At 37.2% G+C, this 12,500-nt stretch overlaps 1 long non-coding RNA gene across 1 annotated transcript; it reads left to right on the top strand.

The window, feature by feature from the left end:
• The first annotated feature begins 1,179 nt into the window (after nt 1-1,179).
• Nucleotides 1,180-8,210, top strand: LOC144961341 (uncharacterized). The gene is made up of 5 exons (XR_013643131.1): nt 1,180-1,216; nt 5,808-5,937; nt 6,379-6,510; nt 6,838-6,926; nt 8,005-8,210. It is a non-coding gene; the product is annotated as an uncharacterized LOC144961341 (long non-coding RNA).
• The last annotated feature ends 4,290 nt before the right edge of the window (nt 8,211-12,500 follow it).

Below are 12,500 nucleotides of genomic sequence, written 5' to 3'. Positions count from 1 at the left end.
CAGTGGACCTCCCCCCGAGCGTTCAAAAGGTAAATTGACACGTTTGGGCATTACGCATTGCCCACAGCCATTTGAAAGGGTTCTTTCTAGCGAGGACCCTTCCACCCGTCCATAGAGTACCTTATGAGTTTTCAACCTCTGAGGTGATTTTTTGGGACATAAAGGGCGTATTGACCACACGGAGTACGGACCACTGTACACTACAAGGAAACGGACAGCACAGCTACCCTCTATGGTCATCCCATCCGGGAAGGCAAGACTCATCCCATTCAGTGCCCCGGGGAACTCCAACAACCCCCCCCCCACCTCCGCCGTGACCCTTTCACCTCGCCCCCTCCACCGCCCCCCTACTGTTCCACTACAGCGTTCTACTACTACTACTACTACAACTACTACTACTACTACTACTACAACAACAACTACTACTACTACTACTACTACTTCTACTACTACTACTACAACTACTACTACTACTACTACTACTACTACTACTACTACTACTACTACTAACTACTACTACTACTACTAACTACCAATATGTCTTATCTTCCATTATAATCTGGAAAGTTCTGTTCCCTGACGCTGACCTTTGCTTATCAATTAGATCACCCCCCTGGGGCACCCTATCCTCTACCCACGCCACGCTAACATTTCATTCATACTGCAACCACCATTGAGTACAGACGACACAAGTTAGTTTTCATTATATTTTATTTGTTTTCCACGTTTATTTGTGTATTGTTGTGCTGACGAAGGGTTTGCACCCGAAACGTCCATTGTCTATTTGTTCCCATACGAAGCCTTCCCATTTTCACTCTTTCGTTAGTATTTTACGATCACCGGCTTCAGGCAGCCCTTACCGTTTTCTACTGGTACCAACCACAGACAGACGAGAGGTTCAGACTGGAGGGAGGGACGTAGGCTGGTTTGCGCGCGCTCTCTCTCTCTCTCTCTACACACACACATACACACAATACACACACACACACACACACACACACACACACACACAGTAACAGTAACATAACCAGGAACTTGTTCCTGGTGGAGGTTCCTGGTACTAGTTCCTGGTTGAGCTATGTTCCTGGTGTTACTGTTCTCGGTAGGAACCCGTGCGGCACTAGAAAGGAGTGGAGTTGCCTCGATAATAGGTAGCTAGAGTAGGTAAAGCAAAACAAACGTGAAAGGAATATGGTCAATGGCATCAAGATGAAGAGTAAGTTTAAGCTGACGGTAAAATAATTAAGTCGGAGGACTTTTCATCCTCCTTAGTCTTAGCGTATTCAAATCTGTCACCTCCACCCATAGGAACGATGCTTTTTCTATTATCGGAGTTGGAGGATGTTAGCGTAAAAAACAAACAAAACAAAAAGAAAACCGCGTCTATCTTCTTTTAGCACATCATCACTCTGACTCTCTTCTCCACTTGTACTGCAACTAAATCTACACATGAAAAGGGAGATCTTATTAGCGGTTATGGCTATAGACTTTCATATGTCCACCAATAAATATTAACTAAAGTTTCATAGAGAGAGTGGATTGGAGTTGAGTAGGAGAGGAGACTACTAGGAGTCAGGAGGTAGATTAAAATCTTGGTCCCTGGCCAATTTTGGCTTCCTAACCTAATGATAGGCACTTTGATAAAATTTTCAAACTCAAAATATCTTGATTTGACTCAGTCAGGGGATGGACTTGAAAAAACATAAAATTTGATACCTTATTTGTTTCTCTACGACCTACGGTTCCAGAGTTATTTATATTTTTCGACTGAAATTTTTTGTCAACTTTACAGAGAGAATCTGTGATCTCCTCACTGCTGCCTCAAAACCAGCATCTCGCGGCGATCGGGGAATTTTGAGTCTTGCAGTCAACATGGCCCACTTATTGTTTTCAGTAATTTTGTTTCAATTCAAAAATAAATGGCAAGTGTTAGATATCATTTTAAAGGTCAGAAATCATTTTCATGTATGGAAAGTTTGGAAAAAATTAATGATAAACGAAAATGGAAAAAAATATGTTTTTGGCCTACAAAGTGGGGTTGGTGGCGGGAAAAATAAAATAATGAGCGAGTATATCAATTTGTATGAAATTTGGTAGAGATTTTCTTCAATTAATTGTCTGTCGATGTATGAAGTATAATTAAAATGTATCCATAATTTAAAAAGTTGTTATAATTCAAAAATTTATAAATTTTATTACATGTTTTCTGAGAAATACAATCAGGAATTGAGAATGAAATACACCGTTAGAAAGCTTGTTTTTGTGCCCTTTATAATGATACCAAAATTAGTCACATAGGTTCACAAATAACGCCAAGGTGACCAACACAGTAAAGGGTCAAAAATAAAGTTCCAAAAAACGAGTTTCACCTTACAGTGAGCCTTTCGGCGGCCACTGGACTGGAGTTATCAAAGTGCCTACCTAATGACAATGTAAAACCGTATTTTCGTTTATGGAACTGTTTCTCTTTATGTTGAAGAGGCGAGTTTGATTTTTTTAAAAATTCTATTTATTACTTGTTTGGTTTTGCTGCTGTTCAAGTTCATATTCATATTCTTTCTTTATTTCTTTTTTTTTTTTAAACTGGCTTAGCAATGGCAATAATAATACCACCCTGCCGTACGGTGATAATGGTGTAGAAGGCTATATTCAGTATACTGTGATAATAGTGTGGGAGACTATATTCACTATAATGGTGTGGAATTAGTGGAATGATATATTCACTGTACGGTGATAATGGTGTGGGAGACTATTTTCACCGTACGGTAATATCTTGGAGGGCGATTTTGATCGGTAGCTGTAATCAATTCTGAATCCACCATTCCGCTGGTATTATTATAGCTGTGGGAGGCCTTACGAAATATTCGCTCAACTAATCCTACGAATGAATACACCCTAGTACCTTTAATTTTAACTACCCTAATAGGGGAAACTAACGACCTCTAGCTAACTTGCTAAAATAACCTGACACACTATTTTCACCGTGCTAAATTATTTGTGTTGGACGGCCTATAACTTGCAATCTCTTTTCTGACTTGGGGGGGGGGGGGGTCATGATAATGATATTACAAAGCTTTTTTTAAATTTTAAAGCAATAACTAGATAGAAGAAAATAATCGTCCCTTAAACAGAAACTGAAATGTGGTTTTACGCGGGGAAGCCAAAATCTTGGTCTTTCTAGCCTAGATGGCCCATTTTGGTCTCCTAGACACTCATATAGTTCAGTGGTGTTAGGCACTTTGATAACTCAATTCACGTGGCTGCCGATATGGCTCACTGTACTGTCAGGTGAAACATTTTTTTACCCATTACTGTTTTGGTCACCATGGTCATGGCGTTATTTGTGAAAGTAGCTGGCTAATTTTGGTACCATAATTTTAAAGGTTTTCATGCAAGCTTTTAATGGTGTATTTCATTCTTAATTTCTGATGATTGTATTTTTCAGAAAGCAAATGCTAAAAGTCAATTTTCAAATCATAAGAATAAGAAATTTTAATATTATGGATCCATATTAATTATGTTTAATACATCATAAGAATTGATACACTCGCACACTTTTTTATTTTAGTCGCCGTCATCAACTATTCTTTTTAGGACAAAAACTTCATCTTTTTTTCAATTTTCATTTAACCCTGATTTTTTCCATACTTACCACACATGAAAATGATTATATACGAAAATAAAGCTTATTTTCTGACCTTTAATTTAATGTTTAAAATGATACCCAACACTTGCCATTTATTTTTTAATTGAAACAAAATTACTGAAAAAAATATGTGGGGCGCGTTCACTGCAAAACCCTAACTTTCCCGATCGCCACGAGACAATGGTTTTGAGGCAGCAGTGAGATCACAGATTCACTCTGTAAAATTGACTGAGATTTTCACCTGAAAATAGATAACTCTTGAAGCTTTTCTCGTAGAGAGAAAAGTAAGGTATCAAATTAAATGCTTTTTCATGCCCCATCTACCTGACTGGGTCCAATTGCAAATTGAAATGTTTTGAGTTTGAAAATTTTATCAAGGTGGATGTCTGCAAATAGATTAAAATTAAATGGCGACAAGACTGAAGCCTTATTCATTGCTAGTTCAAATAATAAGACAGATCCATTTACACTGGCACTGACAATCAACGATAATGACAAAATACAACTCACAACATCAGCAAAAAATCTCGGCATCACCTTAGAGAGTGATCTGTCTATGAACAAACATATTAACAATGTGAGAACAAGTGCTATCTGCATTCTAAGAAATATCAAACAATCAGACCATTTATTAATAGGGAAACTTGCAACAAATTGGTAACATCTTTGATATTCCCGAAAATGGACTACTGCAATGCACTGTTTGTTGGTCTCACAAAGGACAAAATAAACAAACCCAGAAAATACAGAACATGGCAGCCCGCGTTGTACTACAGAAAGACAGAAAAACTGCAGCTCCCGAATTACTACAGCAGCTGCATTGGCTGCCAGTGGACCAGCGGATTAAATATATATCTTCAACTATCGTTTTCAAATGCCTGGAGGGCTCGTCACCAGCATATCTCTCAAACCTCGTTGAACGGTATAACCCACAGCGATCGCTTCGATCAACGAACGACCTCAAACTGAAAACACCCCGCTGTCGAGTGAAGGCTGGTGAACGCGCCTTCAGCATTCTGGTCCAAGGTTGTGGAATTTACTACCACTAGAGATACGTTCTTCGTCTTCACTAGAGGAATTCAAGCGTCGATTGAAGACATTCTTATTCCGACAGGCTTTCTTTTGATTATGTGTATAATTAGCGTTGTTCATGTACTGTGTTAGGGCTTCATGATTAAGTTAATCTATGTTATGCGCCCAGAGCCCTCCTGATGAAGGGATGTTTGGCGCACTATAAATCTATACCATTATTATTATTAAGTGCCTAGTGTTGTTATTTTTCTAATTTCAAAAACAATTTGATAGTTGGTTGTCATTTAACGGCAGATGCCATTATTAGTTACTGCGTTTCCTACAGTTTCGAGATTGCAAGTGATGGGAAACATTGTTTCATCGGGTTATAGTACCAAAAAAACCTCCCCTACTTAGGTATGCTAAGAACCTAGGGAAGTCCGTACCATGATAATAATATAGCATTGGAGATACCAAACTACTAATAAATGCAACCTGAACCGTCCAACATGTCCGTAGGCATGGAGAGATTTAGCTTGATTAATACATAAAAAGGTATAGCCCCTCAAAAATGGACCTGAGAGCAAATTTTTGTAAAAAAATCAAATATCCAATTTTCTGAACTGAAAATTTGGTTTTCTTCATGTCTCATGTAGTCTTTCAGAGCTATTCGGCCCATGGAGCAGGAGTTTATCCCGCTTTCTATAGTGTGAAACAGACAGTAGTAATGGATTGCTACCATTTGAGTAGTACAGTGGTCTGTGGCAAAGTGCTTTCCACCAGATCTAACAGATAGAGCTACCCGATCACTGCTGGGTGGATGGGGGTCAGAAATATCGGCTGCACCTGGGATCGATCTCGGTCCCATTGCATGTGAATCAAGTGCTCTACCAGCTGATCTGTCGATTTTGATGGTGAATAGAATAGAATGAAATAACTATATATTACTTTATATGGCGACACAACACATAATGTAATACTAGATATCTCCAGTATGTTGGTAATCATAAAAATAGAGCCTATAAGAAGGAAGCATGTTTTTTCTGCTAATTTGCAAATGACATTTACAATAACAACAAAATACAAGTGACATTCAGTTCTTTTTGTGGATTTTTTTTCTATTTCTTCTTAATAACATAATTAGTATTAGATATCTCCACAGGTCAGATGGATCTGTAGTGTAGTGAGTAGTGGTGAAGTTGTTTGACCCTGAACTGGAAGGTCCCGGGTTCAAATCACTTGATTCAACGGGTGATTGAATTACCCTTAATTTAAGGAAGGTTTGCAAGTTACTATTATTATATGAATCTGTAAAAATAGTTTTATAATTTTTAGATTGGCCAGTAATTCTGTGCTCGTTGACAAAAATATGGGCTGTACAGAAAACAATTTGAACCCTGCTTTTATATGTGTGACCTACACATTGGGCAGGCATGACAATTTGAATGATGGGTTTTGACTGGAATGCATTTTTTATTTAGTGATTTTGTATTCTGGCACTGTGCTATTTATCTTTGTTTTGGTGGTCTAACTGGATTTTACGTCATGTATTCATGTTTTAACTGTCTGTTATTGGCTAAAGGAGGGTTTTGAACTCGAATGTCCCTTGTTTAGTGTTTTGCTCTTTTTACATTTTATGTAGGCATCCTGCATATATATTGTAGATGTTATAACATTCAGTTTTGTACATTACTATTAAAGTTGATTAATCTAAATTTCAGATGGCATTCCAGTATCTGTAGTGGTGTTCGTGTTCAGCCTGGCAGCACCAAATATGGGCAACTCAAAGGTAAAAGGGTCAGGGCCATGATTTAGCTTTAACTATAAAATCATTTCCTGGACATGATATTTGAGTGAGTAGAAATCCCATTAACATAACCTGACCCCAAAAAATGTGACCAATCTCAATGAAGCAGTATTATTTCGGGGTGACGCTTTGGAAGTTAATATTATAAGATCATTGAAATCTTGCATTTATTATTAAATTTTTAAATTTTCTATTGCTGTTGCACGAGCTTGAGGTGCATGCACTGGGACTGAGTTCAAAGTTGCAGGTATTAAGGAATATTACTATTACACTCCTCTCAATGGTTTCATCTGTTAGTATTTTTTTTTTACAATAATTGGTTCTCAAAGTTGACAAATCCTCATTTTTATTTTTATATTATTGTTACTCTCAGGCAAATGAGCAATGAATAAATGGTCACAACACTAAACTTGGGAAAGTCGATGCAGTCAGGACGAATAATTTCTGAGCGCTGCCTTGCAGGTAACTATATATCGCTCTAATAGAGCGACATCTAATGCCTGCTAAAATAAAATAGTGTATGGATGTATGTTTCATTCCAATGGCATATGGCAGATATATTGTTTCATTAATTGTTTGTTGATGTACTAAGATAATAAAGCACAAAGATGATTTTCTGCACTTCTGACTGTGCATCTTCACAGATCATATCTGGACTTGCGTTGTGCTAGTGCAGTCCATAGTTTTCGTTATCATTGGGGAGTGCTTTAGTCATCTTGGAAATAATGTCCCAAAAGTTGTGTCATCTGCATGTGTATGACGATTTTCTATTTATAAACAAGAGTGCCGATGGTTTTCCTCGGATCTGCGAAAATCCGCGGTTTTGTAGTTTAGAGGAGGAATTTCCTCCTTTTTAAAATTGCAATTTCTCGAAACAATGTGAGAGTTGATGTGTGGTGGAACACACAGGTGCAGTTTCCCACTCTCCAGAAGTTAGCTAGAGTATCAATGATAGTCCTATCATCTCAATTGCTCTAAAAGTGGGGTTTAGTGCAGTAGAAATGGGGCAATCGTTCAACATTTTCCTACTTTTTCACTTTTTGTCACCACCAGCACTGAAACAAAAAAAAATTTCTGGGCTTTATTACACATGGTGCTTAGGTTTTTCATCAAATTTTGACACACTGATCAATGATTCAGTGTTCGATTTGGATTGATAGCCTATCAGAAGATTTTCAAAGTAATCTTGTGTTCCTCTGCTTGGGTTTCAACAAGGGTATCGCAGCTGTAAAGCCTTTTTTATTCCACTTTGGCAAGAATGATTGAAATTTGAGTTAATCTGTTTTTGTCATGGGTGTATTTTTCTAGAATTCGAATGATGGATTGGTGGTTCCAATCTAAAGTAGTCAGGATTAATCTCAGTAGATTAATAGACTGCTCATTTATTTAGCACTTATCAATCTAGGGGATATTTGGCTCCATATTTCCAAGCCTTGTTTACACCACCATTTGTACATCGTCACCTCTTGGTTATTCATGAATAAATGCTGATTTTTCTAGATTACTTTCGTTATTAACCTATTGCCATTTTTTTCCTCAGATGCTTGTCCCTATCCTAGTACCAGGCATTTTACTGATGAACAGCGAGCTGTTCCTGCTCAGAAAAATATAGATCACAAGAATGCCACATATAGTGTGGTCATGAGTGGACAACCATCTTTGATGGAAGGAAAAAGGAGCCTCATGGTTATCAGAGGTTTTTCAACACTGCTTACTCATTTGAATTTCAACACTAACAGGAGATGATTCGTTCTGTACTGTAGATGAAGTTTGTGATTCAATCAAAACGTTATATGTTGTGTACAAAGTTAAAACCATCATCTTGGACATGGAATTTTGCAAAGTTGACTCAAGGAGTTGTTACCTAACACCAACATAGTCCTGTGTCAGTTCCTTGTTCATCAGCATTTCACAATAAAAAGCTTTGAGGACTTGATTCTGAAAGGAGAGAAGAGATTTTAAAAGCATGTGTTGTTGTAAATCAGTAGAACAGTACAATGATTTAAAACTTGGGTTTTTTATTTAGACGTTGGCTATTTTTATAGACAATGGAACTCCTTGTTACTCTGTTGGATTTGATGTTTTCATCGGGAGTTGGGAACTTTTGGAAATTCAACAAGTTAAATTGTAAAACATTTGTTCTCAACAGGAGGTCAGGATTTGTAAAGATAGGAGGACAGTGCTAGCAGCTTAATTGGAAAAACATTGTGTAAATCACTTCTATTAACACCCTCAGTGAGTGGCCTCCATAATTGGAACATGTCAACAACTACACACCGTTTATATTACAGTAGCCGTGTATATTGTAATTCATAGCATCTTTAATGTATTTTGTCTTTCGTTTGTTTTTTCGACATTTGACATAATGATTTTGGTAGGATGGAAAATGGGGGAGAGTGAGTATGACCACAAATTTATATGGCATGTTGATGTACTGCCTGGTGATTTAAAGACGCATGAATCCTGTACAATAAATTACAACACATTTTAATCAGTGCTGTATTCCTCATCGTATGGGTGGGGTTCCTGACCTCCCATAGTGGGCAGGGAGGTATTTGCTGTGTCTTCTATGCCCCTGTTTTCCAATTGCATTCTGTCTTTGTCTTGGAATGAGATTATTTAGTTTTAATTTAAACATATGGTTTGCACACATTTGAGTGTATTCCTCTTAGTGCCATCTTAATGCTGGTGTGCAGTGAAACATTTAAAATCTCAAAGTACTGTGATAGCGTGCTCTTGGAATCTACATCTGTTCCCTATTTGAACCCTTCCCCTTTGTCATACTTTTTCCTTAAGTCCTTTGAATTGTACATCTAGAATGTTTTTATTATCCAATGTTCATCCTTTTTACTGGCGCTGATATGACCTAAATTTGTTGCAAGCGCCGTAAACCTTGAAAACATAAAAATTCCTCTTCAACAGAAACAATTGTGTCATTACATGAGCTTTCATTAACTATGGGCTAACTAACAGGTAATGGGCGATGATAGACTCAAATGTCATGTTAGTTAATGTACTTTCTTTCGCTTGGTGAAGTTATGAGAAAATTCCATTTTTGCTCGTGTCAATAGGGCTCAGTATATATTTGATAACCTGGAATTGGATTCAGTCAGTAGTCTGATGTCACGCGCCCGGCAACGGCGGCCATCTTGGTTCTAAACAAAGAAAATCATTAATTTTTATTCTTCGTGCTGGCTAGAACTTTTCATTCCCTTTTCATATGCCTTGTGATCAGAATGTGTAAAAGTCAAAACATGATCAAATTGACGGGGTTTTTTTTTCCCTCTGGATACGCGTTTAAGCTCGCCGGAGAAATAGTTCATACGGCGTCCGCCAATGTTCCGATAGTTTAGAGCCAGTGTTACTAAGTTACCATACGTCATTAGGAAGGAAGTGACGTTACGACTGTTGAAGACTATTAAGCGACTTCTGAAAATATGGCGTTCCAATTATTGGCTTGGGCTGTATATGTAATAATTATTCTTTGACATTTTTTACAATTTAGTGATAACTACCTTTAAAGATTTTACGTCACTTGCCACACATTTAGCATGGGTCAAGTCAAGGTTATTTCAGCGCCAGTAAAAGAAAAAGATGTGTATTCTTATGCATTTTTGCTCTGGCATTTACGCATTTATTTTTTTATAGTGTTCTCAAACACTTTAATCAGTTTGTTGACCTGGACGTTCATATCGGGAGTTCAGTATAGTATTATCTGGGTGGGTTATATTAGATTTAAAAGTGGATACATTTATAGTGTCTATAAAGAGTAAATTTAAATTGTCTATTAATACAACACTGGTATGGTCTATTTGCCTATATCAAATTTAGTGCTCTATTTTCGATTTTGCAACTTTGTACGCATTTTTTAAAAATCTTTTGGATCTCCATTGTATACAACACGGAACTAGTCATAGTGGGCAGGGAGGTCTTACTGTGTCTGTGGATATTGCTCAATATAAAAGCTCATTTAAAAAGTAAATTCTATCCCACTGTATCTGTTTTCCAACTTGCTTTCTGTCTTTGTCTTGGAATGAGATTACTTGGTTTTGTCCCGTCCTGGCCGGGTGCCCTGGCTGAGAGGGGAAACAGTCAAATGTATAGTTAGTTTTAGGAGATGATTTTTTTTCATTGTAAATCATCTCTCTGTTATGAAGTGTATTATGTTGTCTTTATATTATATATATGATTTGTAAAACATTTTGAGTGTATTCCTATTAGAGTGGGAACCTGTGCTGGTGTCTGGATGAAACTTTTAGGTGATCTCAAACTAAGTACTTTGATAATGTGCTTTGGAACTACATCTGTTTCCTATTGAACCATCTCCTTTTCTTCCTTCTCTTGGGTATTTAATTGTCAATTTTAGAACTTTTTGCTCTCCCATTTTCTCATTATAATGGCGCAGAAATTACCTAACTTGACCCATGCTAAATGTGTTAAAGTGACATAAAACCCAAAACCAAAAAGTCTGACTTTTTTCGTGTGCTTCAATTGAAAATCAGAATTCTTTACAATCCCAATTATTCTTCCACAGCATTCTTAAATGTGTAGTAAAATTTTGGACAAACATGAATGTAAATTGAAAAACTAAAGACTTTAAACGTCAAGATTACCGAAAAATTTTGTTGGAGGACTGACAAATTTTTTAAATGTTTGTGTTCAATTTGAAATAAAATTGTTTTTTATTGAGAGCCCTGTGTCTATTCAGCAACCTTTTCTTAGTAATGACTTTCATGGTTTGTTTTGATGTACATTGGGTTTGTATCGTGTTACTAATTTATACAGCATTACAACCACAGGTTACAATGGTGTTTCTGGGTGGGGTTCCTACCTCCCCTAGCGGGCAGGGAGGTACTTGCTGTGTCTTTTATCCCCTCTTATCTGTTTTCCAATTGCGTTCTGTCTTTGTCTTGGAATGAGATTGTTTGGTTTTGTCCTGCCTTGGTCAGAGTCCTTGGCTGAGAGGGAAACAGTCGAATGTATAGTTATAGTTTTGGGAGATGATATTTTTTTTCCCTTTTAAATCATCTCTCTGTTGTTATGCATTGTAAATTTAAATTTAGTTTACACATTATATTATATGATTGGTAACATTTGAGTGTACTCCTCTTAGTTGGGACCTGTGCATGTGTCTGGATGAGACTATCAGGTGATCTCAAACTAAGTACTTTGACGGTGTGCTCTTGGAATCTACATCTGTTCCCTATTTGAACCAATTCCCCTTTGTCTTACCTTTTTTGTGCTTTAATTTTAAGTCTAGAACTTTTTACTATCCCGTTTTCCTCGGTGGGGTTCCTGACCTCCCATAGTGGGCAGGGAGGTACTTGCTGTGTCTTCTATCTCCTATATCTGTTTTCCAACTTGCTTTCTGTCTTTGTCTTGGAATGAGATTACTTGGTTTTGTTCTGGTCCCGGTCTGAGTCCTAGCTGGGAGGGAAACAGTCAAATGCATAGTTTTTGTTTGGGGGATGATATTTTTTTCCTTGTAAATCATCTCTCTGTTATGTATTATTATTGTTTGTTATTTTTAATTTAGAATGTAAGCATTTGAGTGTATTCCTCTTTGTTGGATTTTGTGCTTGTGTCGGGATGAGACTTATTTGTGATCTCAAAACTAAGTACATTGGTGGTATGCTCTTGGAATCTACATCTGATCCCTATTTATTCCCAGTTCCCCATGTCTTACTTTTTTTTGGGTGCTTTAATTCTAATTCTAGAACTTTTTACTATCCCATTTTCTTCCTTTTTACTTGCGCTGATATAACCTTAAAGTGTTGCAAACGCCCTAAAACCCTTAAAAACAAACAAAACATATCCCATTTTCTTCCTTTTTACTGGCGCTGATAGGACCTTAATGTGTTGCAAGCGCCGTAAAACCTTAAAAACAAACATCAATGTGTTGCAAAGGCCGTAAAACCCTAAAAACAAAAACAAAAACAAACAATGGTGTTTAATTGGGAATTTTACATTTCTAATTTTAGCCTACCTGCCAAGTATCCATATTGGGCAGGGGAGGTACTTACTGTGTCCTCTATC

Source organism: Berghia stephanieae, unplaced genomic scaffold, assembly GCF_034508935.2.
Source record: "Berghia stephanieae isolate SIO BIC M18660-M18661 unplaced genomic scaffold, UCSD_Bste_1.3 scaffold222, whole genome shotgun sequence".
Taxonomy (NCBI): Eukaryota; Metazoa; Mollusca; class Gastropoda; order Nudibranchia; family Aeolidiidae; genus Berghia; species Berghia stephanieae.
The sequence above is the reverse complement of the archived record's forward strand: the minus strand, read 5'-3'. Positions and strand labels throughout refer to the sequence as shown.